We start from the raw sequence: 12090 nt of genomic DNA, 5'->3' as shown, positions 1-12090 counted from the left end.
CTCAGTGGGGAGCCTGCTTCTTCCTCTCCCTCTGCCTGCCACTCTCCTGCTTGTGCTCTCTCTCTCTAGCAAACAAATAAAATCTTAAAAAAAAAAAAAAGAGAGAGCACATGGAAAAACTATCCCAGAAAAAGAAAATTCAAGAGCAAGATGCTATGAACAAGACAAAGAGATAAAGTCCTGAGAGATATATATTATATACATGGATATATACACATCTATCATATGCATGTATTGTAAGTATATATGATATATATCTGTATGTACTATATATGGTATATATTATATATATGCATAGCATATGACATATATACACATATGTATGTGATATACATAGTATCATATGTGTGCATACATATATATACATGCATGCATGTATATATATGTATGCACATATATACTATATATCACATATATGTGTATATATGTCATGCTATGCATATATATCATATATACTATATATATATAATAGTACATATATACATATATATCATATGTAATGCATGTGTGTGAGACAGAGAAAAGGAGAGGGAAAAAATCCCCAAATAGTAAAATTTTAACAGTAGGAAAATATGAGATAAAATATTACATTGAAATTAATCTATGTACTTGAACATATGACAATTAAAAGACCCATCAAACAAAAGGAGAAAATATAGTAGGAGAAACTAAAGACAATGCTAGAAAATTTTGAGAACTAAGGAGAGGCAGGATCCTTCCAATTAAAAGTTGAAGAGGATGAGGGAGATAACACCCACAGGTAGACACATTGATGTAAACTTCTAGAATGTCAAGAGGAAAGAGAATATCCTAAAGATTCCCAGATAGAAGTTTTTGAAACTACAGGTAAACTCTGTGTGCATGGGTGGCTCAGTCGGTTAAGCATCTGTCTTCAGCTCGGATCATGATCTAGGGTCCTGGGATGGAGTGTTCCAGGTCCCACATCCAGCCCCCTGCTCAGCAGGGAGTCTGCTTCTCTGTGCCTCCCCTGGTTTGTGCGCTCTCTCTCTCTCTCTCTCTTGCTCACTCTGTCTCACAAGTAAAATATTAAAAAGTTAAAAGCAAAACAAAACTACAGGTAAACTCTGAAGGAGGTCTCATCAGCACCAATATGTGCTTGAAGACAATGGTACAATGTCTCTAAATTTGAACTATAAGGGAAAATAGTTTTCATCATGAATTCTACTAGCTAATGGTTACCTTTACATTGTAAATCGCTGGGTTATTTTATTTGTTTTTGGAGAATTTTTATATTATACCTCTGATATTCTTCAGGGATTGGTATAATATGTTTCCATATATTTTTAAGTGTGCATCACAGAAACAAACACAAGAGACCATATGTAGTGTAATCAGTGCTTAACAGTACAAGTTTGTTACATAACTCATTTGAAATATTTTATTACTACTGAGCAGTGAACTAAGATTGCATTAGCCTCTTTGGTGACAGTAGTTTTTGCTGAATCCTATTGAATGCGTTGGTAGTCTAAGCCCCTAAACTATTTTTCATTTGTATGTCCCTAAGGCATATCTCCCTTGCTCAGGACCTCAGTATTTATTTCTTATTCGTTTGTTGGGGTAGCAATATCCAAAGCATTGCATTATCCCTTTTCCATTTTTTTTTTAAATTCCAGTAGCCCATCATGTATGTTGTCAACATTTCTGTGGATGCTGATTTTTATCTTAATATATGAAACCTAAACTAATAAATCTGTTAGTCCTAAAGCAAAAAGAAACAGCTTGAATCCTTTGCTTGTCACCTTATGGTGTCTGGGTCTGTGTAGGAGAGGAGGAAAAATTATCCACCATAAGGAAGAAGAGGCCTTAATTCCCCCTGGCTCCAAGGGGACTGCTTGTCACACTGGAAAAGGTCATTTGCAAAATTTGTTTCCTTTGGGCCCAAAATAGATGACACACTTCCCCTGGAGCAAATGATTCACTCTTGTTTCATTGGGTTTAATCATTAGGCTAGATAATGACTTAATGAGTGTAAACTCCTTACTCTTATGAGGCAAGGACATTGGGACATCCGGGTCTCATTTGGTTCACCCAAAGAAACAGTGGGGCTGGTGGAAATTCACATCATGCAATGACCTGGTCACAACTTAAGGTTGAACGGTTTTACCGACAGAGTTGTTTTGATCATCATAATAAGCAGAACAATTTTATTTGGGCTGATTTTGGAGAGAAGAAACATGGCGGATAATAATCAGCTATTTTAAATAGTTGGGTTGACCTATCAATCAAAATTACCATCTAACAAAAGAAGTACTATACTTACCAAAGTCATAACATTTCTATCCTGACAACTGGCATGGCATATAATTAAAACCCAGCCTTTCACTTTGTTTTCATTTCTTCTAAGACACTATGCACAATTTGAGACAGGTGAAATGTTAATTACTGGTCTGAAGATGGAGAGAATGACTAATCGAATAATGTGGTAGCTCATTGAGATTCTACATTATGTATAGACAAAACTTAATGATGGTGTTTAAGAATAAAAATAGAAGAGGCTGGATTTTAAATAACTATTGAAAGTGGTTAAATATACATACTTAACTTGCCTTAGATTCCTTTTTTTTTCTGGGCACAAAAATAAAATTTAACACTATGGAACTCACAAAGGTGGGAAGAAAAGTCAATCAAAATTTAATACTGAGAGCACTTTACTGGATCCTGGTTACTTGGTGAACTTAAAAAAGTGTCCCCGTGACCAAACTGTTTATTATCAAATGAGGAGGACAAGAAAGAGGCAAGAATTACTTATAAGCAAAGGGAGGTGAAAAAACAATGCATACCACGGATGATGATGTCAGGACAGAAGAGAGGTTTCCCTGCCTTTCTGACAAACCATTCTGGTGGTCCCAGGTTTAAAGTAGCCCTTGGGGGACAATATTTCTGAGTAGTCCATTGGCACTTTTCAAAGGAAACAGTGAGTATTTGATGAATACCCAATTCAGTGTATATACCCAATGAGTATGCCAATGAACCCAGTGAACAATATTAATCAGTAGAACATATTTCTATCTCACTTTTGAAGTCTAATGTTGAACGTACCAGGATGCAGTGAGGGTTGCCCACTGCTTCCTCGCTGGTACCACTTGGACATCAGCACAGCTGTATCAAACCTTCTGTGCGTATCTCTGTTGAAAACCTGCAAGACAAATCTCTTGCTTCTGTATACAGAAAAAAAATGTTGAGGGACTCCATCTTTTCATTTCAGAAAATGTCCAAGAGAAATAAAACTAATAGAAGTGGATCTCTTTAAAGAGTTTTTTAATAGCTTCCATGAAGTACCATGAGTATTACAGTTCAAAAGGTGTATTGGCTGGATCTGGACCAAAGCAAGTGAATGGGGAAAGAGTTAGTGCCCTGGGCAAGTCGGTTAAATTCTGTGAACCTCAGTTTCCAGAGCAGGAGTAATACCCTGATAAGTGGTTTTATAAAAGTCAATAAAACATAAGGTGCTATCACTGTTGCTATTTTCTGCTCTCTACCTTTGAGATAGCCCATCCAACTAGTCTAAGACTTCTTTGTCTAATAATATAATGGAACTATAGGATCTCCAAAGCCTAGTCTCTTCCAGGTTTAAAATATTCATGTATATTAGATATATTTGCTCTCCAAATTGCTTCCATTAATGATAAAATCAAATTCTAAAACTGAACATAACCTCTGTTATCAGAAAGAGTTTCTGCTTCCAAACAGCAAACCATGTGTATCTTTGAGATGGCTTCCACCAAAGATGAACGTTTCTAAGTGATCTATTAAATTGACATTACCCATCTGATGTAGCATCCAACTGATGTTTTTACTTGAGTTTGCTTAGAAACTGTATTTAACAAATGGCACCGAGAACTTCTGGCATCAACCTGTAAAGCACTTCTGCTCCACTGAGTTTGTTAAGGTTGTAAGAAGAGTAACCAACCTGTCATTTTCTGGAGCACCCTAATTAAAAATGGAAAATGAAAATAATGTTATGCTCTCATCAGAGGCACTTAGCCTGATTGAGCGCTTGCTTTTTGTTCAGCATAAAATTTCTGCAAATATTTTCATATGTCTACAGTGGTGATAACAAAGAAAATGCAGCAAATTCACAGGCGTCAATGTTAACACTACTTACTGGCAATCACTGTATTATGCTTGTTTTCTGGATTTGTTGGGATTACTGATTTCACTAGCATTTAATAAAGGGTACTAGATGCCTTGTTATAAAATAACTTGTCTTAAAACGTGTTGGTATTAGTCATTGCTCTCAAAATAGTTCTAAGTGGGCACCTCAGATAGGCCCCAAATATCTCAGGCAGCTCTACAACCTTCCTTAGAACAAGAAGAGAAGATATCAGCCCACATTAAGCCCTGTCTCCAGTCAATGTTACAAGATCTGATGGGATTCTGATTTGAGTTTCTCCAGAATAAATCCCAACCTGGAAGTCTTTTGGTTCTCCATACACAGTCTGGAGCCAATTTTAAAAGTTTGTTGGATTCATTTCCCAGTTAGCTTGCCGAGGGCAAACATTAGCTGTTAGATCATGGATCATGGTTAATATGGATGCTTTAAGAGGAAGGATAATTAAATATTAATAAATTATAATTTGGTCAAGAACAAAGACCAGAAATTACAAGTATCGAATCTGTCTAGAAGCCATATGTCTAACATTCTGTATTGGAATGAAGATGTTTCTCTTGTGCTGAGTTCTCCAGAGCCCGGGCTGGAGAGCTGGGTGAGGAAGAGACCAGGTTCAGGCCATCTGAAGAGTCAGCTTTGGGGGTTTAGCTGAGAGGGAGCCAGATATGAGGGAGCAGAATGGAAACTAGGAAAACTGGGACACCACCCACAGGAGGATTTGAGTCTACAGGGGACTAGAAGAGTGAGAAATTCCCTCAAGTTCCTAAATGTTGGAACCTGCACATAAGCTTTGTGAGTAACCTGAGGTTTTTTATCAGGACGAGACAGGTGCTATTGAGGGTCCAAGGGGCCTGGGATCCCTTGGGTGTGCTATGTGGTCTCTTCTCAGAAACTAGGCAAATAATTTTAAGAGATTCTAAGAAAGCATTTTTTAAAAATAGGCTTTATTTTTTAGAGCAATTTTAGGTTCACAGCAAAATTGAGCAGAATGTACAGAGATTTCCCATATACCCTCTGCCCCACCACACACACACACACACACACATAGCTTCTGCCGCCGTCAGTGACCCCCATCAGTGTGCAACATTCATTATAACCAATGATCCTACAATGATGTGTCATTACCCCTAAAGTCCATAGTCTGTGTTAGAGTTCACTCTTCTTTTTTAAGATTTTATTTATTTATTTATTTATTTATTTGACAGAGAGAGAGAGGGATCACAGGTAGGCAGAGAGGCAGGCAGAGAGAGAGGGAGAAGCAGGCTCCCCGCTGAGGAGAGAGCCTGATATGGGGCTCAATCCCAGGATCCTGAGCTCATGACCTGAGCAGAAGGCAGAGGCTTAACCACTTGGCCACCAGGCGCCCCTAGAGTTCACTCTTGATGATTCTGTGAATGGATGAATGTATTAATGTCACATAGCCACCGTTATTGTCTCCTACAGAACAGTTTCACTGTCCTAAAAACCCTCCATGCTCTGCCTCTTCATCCTTCCTTTTCCCTTAACTTTAGGACTTTTACAATTGCATCTAAACCAGTGTAAAAATCACTTTTAGAAGGGTAAGAGCAGCCAAAAGAATGATTCAGATGAACTCTTCTGTTAATGGGATTCTTAGTCGCATTCTCCCACATGACACCATTTGGTGCATTCTCGCATAGCTGCCTTCCTGACAGTGTTTACGTCAGATGTTACGTAAGGATGCCGCAAAAAAGGCCCTGGGGTTCACTGCGCCATCCTAGCTGCTCAGTGCTCTACCCTTACACCCAGACACTGATGGCCTTTCCACCAGCCCACATGGGATCCTCAAAGGCAGGTGGCTTCTCTCAAGCCTCTGACTCCTGCCATGACTCACATCCTCAGGGAGCAGCTGTGTTCATGCTTTCCCCAAAGCAAGTCCTTGCCTGCGGTGCGTGAGAGGCCTGACAGACAGGGAGGAGAGCAGCCTGTTCGGGCTCCAGCACGTCCCCCAGGCCTCAGTCTATCCACGGTCTTGGCACTCAGCCCATCGGTGCAGGCGACAGAAGTCTGTCTCATCGAATCTCCAGCTGTAGGGCCCATCATCTAACTCTTGCTGATCTCACCCGAAGGACAATGACAGGGACTTATCACTGGCCCTTACCCTCTTTTCTTCTTTCCCTTCTAGGTACATGGCTTGTTCTTTTGCTGCTATATCTGGCTTTTCCCCTACTTTTAGGTTGGAAGCCCAGACTCATCTAGGAGTCCTTTCTTTCAGCATAATCCATTGACTTCTTTCTTTGAGGCACTTCCTACTAAATACAATCATCTCAAATTGTCTTTTTTTAATTCTTTACAAATAAGGAGACTGACCTCTCTTTAGTATATCCATCCCCGAAGAGCAGCAAGGAAAAAGTTTTGTCCTCATTGCCTGGGATCGGATGCCCAGAAAATGAACAGATGGTCCCCAAAAGCTGTATTTGGGGTCATATGTTATATACCCTGGTGGACTAAGGAGCAGGCAGAGCTGATAGTAGCCTGGGTCTCTGCACAAAAAAGGCATGAAAAAAAAAATCTCTGGAACCTAAGATGTCACTGGAGATAAAACAGCAAGGAAGCTGCATTTTCACATCTCCCCCTGGCATTGTGAGGGACCCAGCCAGGCCTGTGCCCTAGAGTTAATACAAGGGCCCCTGCAGCACACTGGCCCTGATTTGGGGAGGTGGGGCCTCCTGCTACTTTCTACATCTGTGTGCTGGGAGCCAGACACACTGACATTTTCTTCTTGGCACTGTGTGTGCTCAGTCACATAGGGATGCCCTGACAATCCCAGAGCTCACGCACATGTAGGAAACATGCAGGAAGGTTCTAGGATTTGTTGATTTCTCTCTCTTCTTCTTTTCACCCATGGAGAGCAAAGCTTAGCAAGCAGTGAGAAATCAAGGAGAAGTATTCACTGTCAGTCCTCTGAATGAAAAGAAGTCAGCAGTGAACCATCACGGGCCTTGCATTGACCATTAACGATCTAAGTGAAGAACTGAAGTGCCCAAGGTTTGCTGATGGGATAATCCGCGTCCGTCAATAAGAGTTGCATAGGGGTAAGGGCGTTCCAGATGGGCCTGAAAGTTAGGAAACCTAATGAAATAACTCCTGGGGTTATTGGATTTGTGAACCTCTCAGGCAGCCTTCCGAAAAACACTAAGTACTGGTAACACGAGTTCAAGAAAACAGCGGCCAGAAGTCATTCTGGGACTCATGTTTACTTACTCACTCCTTCACAGTATGTTTGTGGAAAATGAATAAACAGGGCACTCAGAAGCCACTTCACTTTTTTTTTTTTTTTTTTTTTTTTGCCATAATTATCTGAGAGCAGCTAATGACTTCAGATTCGGTTTCTGAAAAACGTGGGACCAAGGGCAAGCCTGGACCTCATATTTTAGCGTGTAACGTGGAATTATGGAATGTTCAGTGTGCACAGTCTGACTGTGCAAGGCACAGGCAGGCCGGGTTGAGAATGCTTCATTCCCCTCTCATCACGGCCAGGTGAATTGTCTCAACGAGGAAGATGAGGAAAATACGGACTCGTGACGTCAGTAATACTCAGTTTGCTTAACACGCCCTTCCCTTCCTCCCCCATTGCCTATTCCACTTTTCTCTCTCTTTCCTTTCTTGATTGGCCCCTGCTGTCTCCATACACAGAAGTCAGGCTTTTATTGAACTAAGCAGCCCATATGCAGAGCTGGGGGCCTGTTTCCCTCCAAGGAGATGTGGGTCTCCAGGGCAAGCGCCCAGTGGTGGAGGATCCCGGGGTCGTGGGCAGACCAGACCAGCTGAGCAAAAAAGACACTTGGCTACCCCTCCTCCATTCCTCAGCACCATTTCCCCACTGCCCGACTCCCACGAAATCTCCCTCTCATGTTCTGTCTTTCTCACACCCACGCACACAAGGACACGTGCCCATGACTCCAGTTTCTCTCAGTGTAGGAATTGTGTCTTATTCTTCTGGATATCTCTGGAGACTTTCCCTTTGGTAAGTCCTGTGTTTGTGTTTCCCTAAAATTCTTGTGCGGAAGCCCTAAACTTCAGTGTGACGGTATTTGGAAGAGACGCTTTGGAGATAAAGAAGCCATGAGTGTTAAACCCTCAAGAATAGAATTAGTGCCCTCATAAGAAGAGACAGAAGAGACATGTTATCATGCAAGGCTATAGCAAGAAGATGGCCGTCTATAAACTAGAAAGAGTCCTCACCAAAACCATGACCATGCTGGAGGCGTAACTCAGACTTTCAGCCTCCGTAGCTGGGAGAAGTAAGTGTTTGTTGTTTAAGCCACCTGGTATGGTAGCCTGAGCAAAGACTGTAAGCAATCAATAAATGTCAAATAGATGACTTAAGGGGAGCATTTTAAGATACTGTTTAATTTTAAAGTCTACATAAAGGGATAAATCAAACTAGAAAGCTCCATTTCCTTATGATGATTTTGTAACTTGGAAAAGATGTACAGAAAATATTTCCTCCTTCAAACCAAAGGTTCTGAGCAGCAGAACCGTGTTTGCACTCGAGCCTCCAGTCCCCGTCCCTAACTTCAGCTCTGTGCTGCTTCTCGGTCCCTTGCAGAGGTAAGGGATGTGCATGAGCTGACACAGTTCTGGTGCACAGGACATAGTCACCCGGTGGTATTAATGTCTATCGCCATGAATATTATTCTAATTCTCCCGCTATGTGTAATTAGTCTACTCAATATATAATTCAAGATTTGGAAAATGGCTAAAAAGACAGCCAAAGGAAATAGAACAAAGTATTAAACAGTGCCATTTAACCATGAGTTTGGAAATGAAAGCATAGTGTAGGTCCCAGCCTTGAGCTAGGCACACTGACTTGGGGCCCTGATCCAGCAGAGTTGTGCCCAAAGGCAGCTGCCTTTGGTCACCTCTAAGCTCTACACCCACCAAGAAGGTGTCCTTCCTGAACATGGCCCACAGAAGTGATGTTTGCTTCAGATCCCAGAGACTAAAATGATCAAACTGGGCCACATGAGGCTGTGGTCCTTCTCAGGTCAACATAAGTAACAACGGATCTTCTCTCTGTAAGCAAAAGCACAGGTGAGGCAGATAACTCCTTTTTCATTTGTAATTCAGCAAGGGTTTTAAACACCTGCTACAGCAGGCATAGTCCTGATCCCCAGCCTCCTCTTGCTACGAAGACAAGCAGGCTGAGCCCACTGCAGTGGGATGAACATCATCACTCCTGCCTCCTGCCAGGAGCTGCCTCTGAGGGAGCTTCTCCTCACCAGTCCAAGCTGAGAGCCCCTGAGTGCGGAGAAATGTTTCTCCAGTGGAGAAGAAGGCCTCATGGAGAATTCTGAACAGAAGCTGGATCTCCTGCTGCTCTGGGAAACCAGATTGGATAGACGGACTCTCTCTGCCCTTGAAGATGAAATGAGAGGTATCCCAGAGTGACGTCAGCCGGCTGGACCTGAAGGAACCATGCTGCTATCAGAATAGAACATTTTTCCCAGACTTCTCAACGATGCCATTCTTACCTTGACTGGTCTTTTGCTAGTCTTACCAACAAAAATGTACCTTTTGTCCTAAGTCTGTCCTACATTTGAACCTGTTTGTGTGTAACCTGCTTCTCGCAAAGGGAACTGAGCAACCTGTATTCCCTCCTCAGCTTTGGCATCTTTCTTAGACCTTGACCTGCCGCTAGCCGGCAACCTCAGCCTGACCTGTCTCCCCTCAGTTGACCATATGTCAGCTCTGCCTGAATGACCCACCCTTCTCAGAAGCTGGCCAGCCAGAATACCCAGCAGTCATATAATTATGTGGTGAAAAGAAAATAACCAAGCACTCTAGTAATACATAATGCATAAATGCCTAAATATATGTATAATTTATTAATAAAGTAATATGTGGTAATGAAATAATAATAAGAAATAAATAAATATGCATTTTCACATGGAGATGAATCATTTCTTATGTGGGGAATATATAAATTTATTAAGTAATTCTCTGTAGGAAAATACAGTATGAGCAGTTATGACAAGATGGTCCTCATCTTTGCCTGTCTTCACTCTAGCTTTTGTCATTTCGTGTCCTTCTATGAACCTCGTAGTTTGTACTTTGCATATGTATATTTTTTCTCCTAACTTCTAAGGATGTCTCCTTATTGAGCCACCATCCAAAGCATCAATTAAGCACCTGCATATCCATAAGACTTTTTCAGGGACTGCCTTCCCACGTATTTTCTATTTATGTGTCATTGCGTGTCTCTCATTTCAGACTTTCCATGTGTTTCCCAGTCTATTTTGTGCCACATTCCCTCTGTGGGTTAGTCTTTCTTTACATTTCCATGTTTATTTATACCTCCACCTGTGATTCTATAATCCAAATTGTGATCAACCTGACTTGTTTTATAATTTCTGATACAACCTCTATCAAGAATAGCATTGAATTTGATTGTAATAGATTGAGTAGATCAGGTGGTATACTATCTGGGAAGTTAAGATGTCTTACTATGATTCTCTGCCCCCACAGAATATAAAACATATGAGTTGCGTAGAACTCTAGTTTTCTGGAATAACAGATGGCTTACTCTATTATGGGATATTTGTCCAAAGATGCATAAGCTAGGAATGAATGGTTTGATTTCATTTCTTGTCTACTGTGTAAACCAGTCCTGATTTTCTTCACTTCACTCAGTGACCTATAGATTGGTGATCATGTAAGGGCTGCCTAGACTCATGAAAAATGACTCAACTGAACTGAATTGAACTAAGGTAAATGGTAGAGAGAATTAAATAGAGTTTTAGGGCATGAACACTAATGAACACTGAGAGATACAGATTCATCTTTCTTGACACCAGTATCTGTAGATACTTCCTGGTGTGATAGCCTCATAAGAACTTGGAACAACAATAAAGCAGAGAACAGATGGACTGGGCATCACTTGGTGATTTGGAGCTATGGAATTTTAAGTTTCATGCTGATAGACTCTGTTATATATTGGAATTCCATATGCTGAACTCAATGAGCTATCAGGCTCACCCATGTAAAACACGGTCTCTATTATTCCAGGGTGGGCGTTGAGGTGGTGTTGTGTGGCCAGACAGCAAGTGAATGAATGAACAAGCCTCTGGACAGCACCTCAATGCCTTTGGGAATGTCAAATAGCCATTTTTCCAGATAAGGAGTATTGGCTTACCCTCCAGATCAATCAAGATGACTCCATTTCATATGGTGATAGGCAACTGTTGGATAGTTTTCAAATGTCCCCCGCAGTGTCCTGACACTCTTTAGCCAATAAAGACTTTCCAGGAATCTGACACAAATTCTAGTTCTGTGACACTTTCCACACCCCACACACCCTGTGCATTTAAAGGATTCAGTAGGTGTGATTCTTCCATTCAAACAATACAATGGAAATGTACGTGATTCTAAAGGGAGAAGAGAACAGAAATAGAAACTAAGGCCTGTGCCAACTGAATCAAATGAGATTTTTAAAAACAGTAAATCTTCAAAGCTTATTTTCAGAAGAAATTGTCTTCAAAATGACTCCCACTGAGTAACATAAAATGAAAATCCATTTGAGGATATAAAAAGGAGGCACCCGCTTTCCTTGTTTGGTACCACAACTTTACTATTGTGAAATGTCATCTTTTTCTGTGCTAAATTTTCTTGGCCTTTTTTTGGTGTGATGTTAATGGGATATTTTCAAAATTCCACATCTGTCCCAAGCTACAAAGAAGCATTTATAACCATAAGCTTGTAGGCTTGCTTGTTATAAGAGTTTTAAATATGGACCCTGGATATTGTACATCTTTCAAAGCCATTGATCGCCCTTGATCAAATAGGACTAAACTGCTTTGAGTCTCTTTGGATCCCTTGCATAAATACATATTGAGGGGCTGTTTTAAATGTCCATTAGATCTTAACGTTTCTCTTTAGAGCCATTACCATTTATCATATGACTGTAAATATAGATTCAGGGATGTTTAAAACACACA

At 40.9% G+C, this 12090-nt stretch overlaps 1 protein-coding gene across 1 annotated transcript in view; it reads left to right on the top strand.

Moving 5' to 3' along the window:
- HS6ST3 (heparan sulfate 6-O-sulfotransferase 3) overlaps nt 1-12090 on the top strand; it is a 641705-nt gene that overhangs the window by 511418 nt on the left and 118197 nt on the right. The window lies entirely within an intron of this gene.

The sequence above is a fragment of the Mustela erminea genome, chromosome 15 (assembly GCF_009829155.1).
Source record: "Mustela erminea isolate mMusErm1 chromosome 15, mMusErm1.Pri, whole genome shotgun sequence".
Lineage (NCBI taxonomy): Eukaryota > Metazoa > Chordata > Mammalia > Carnivora > Mustelidae > Mustela > Mustela erminea.
This window is presented reverse-complemented; position numbering and strand designations above follow the sequence as displayed.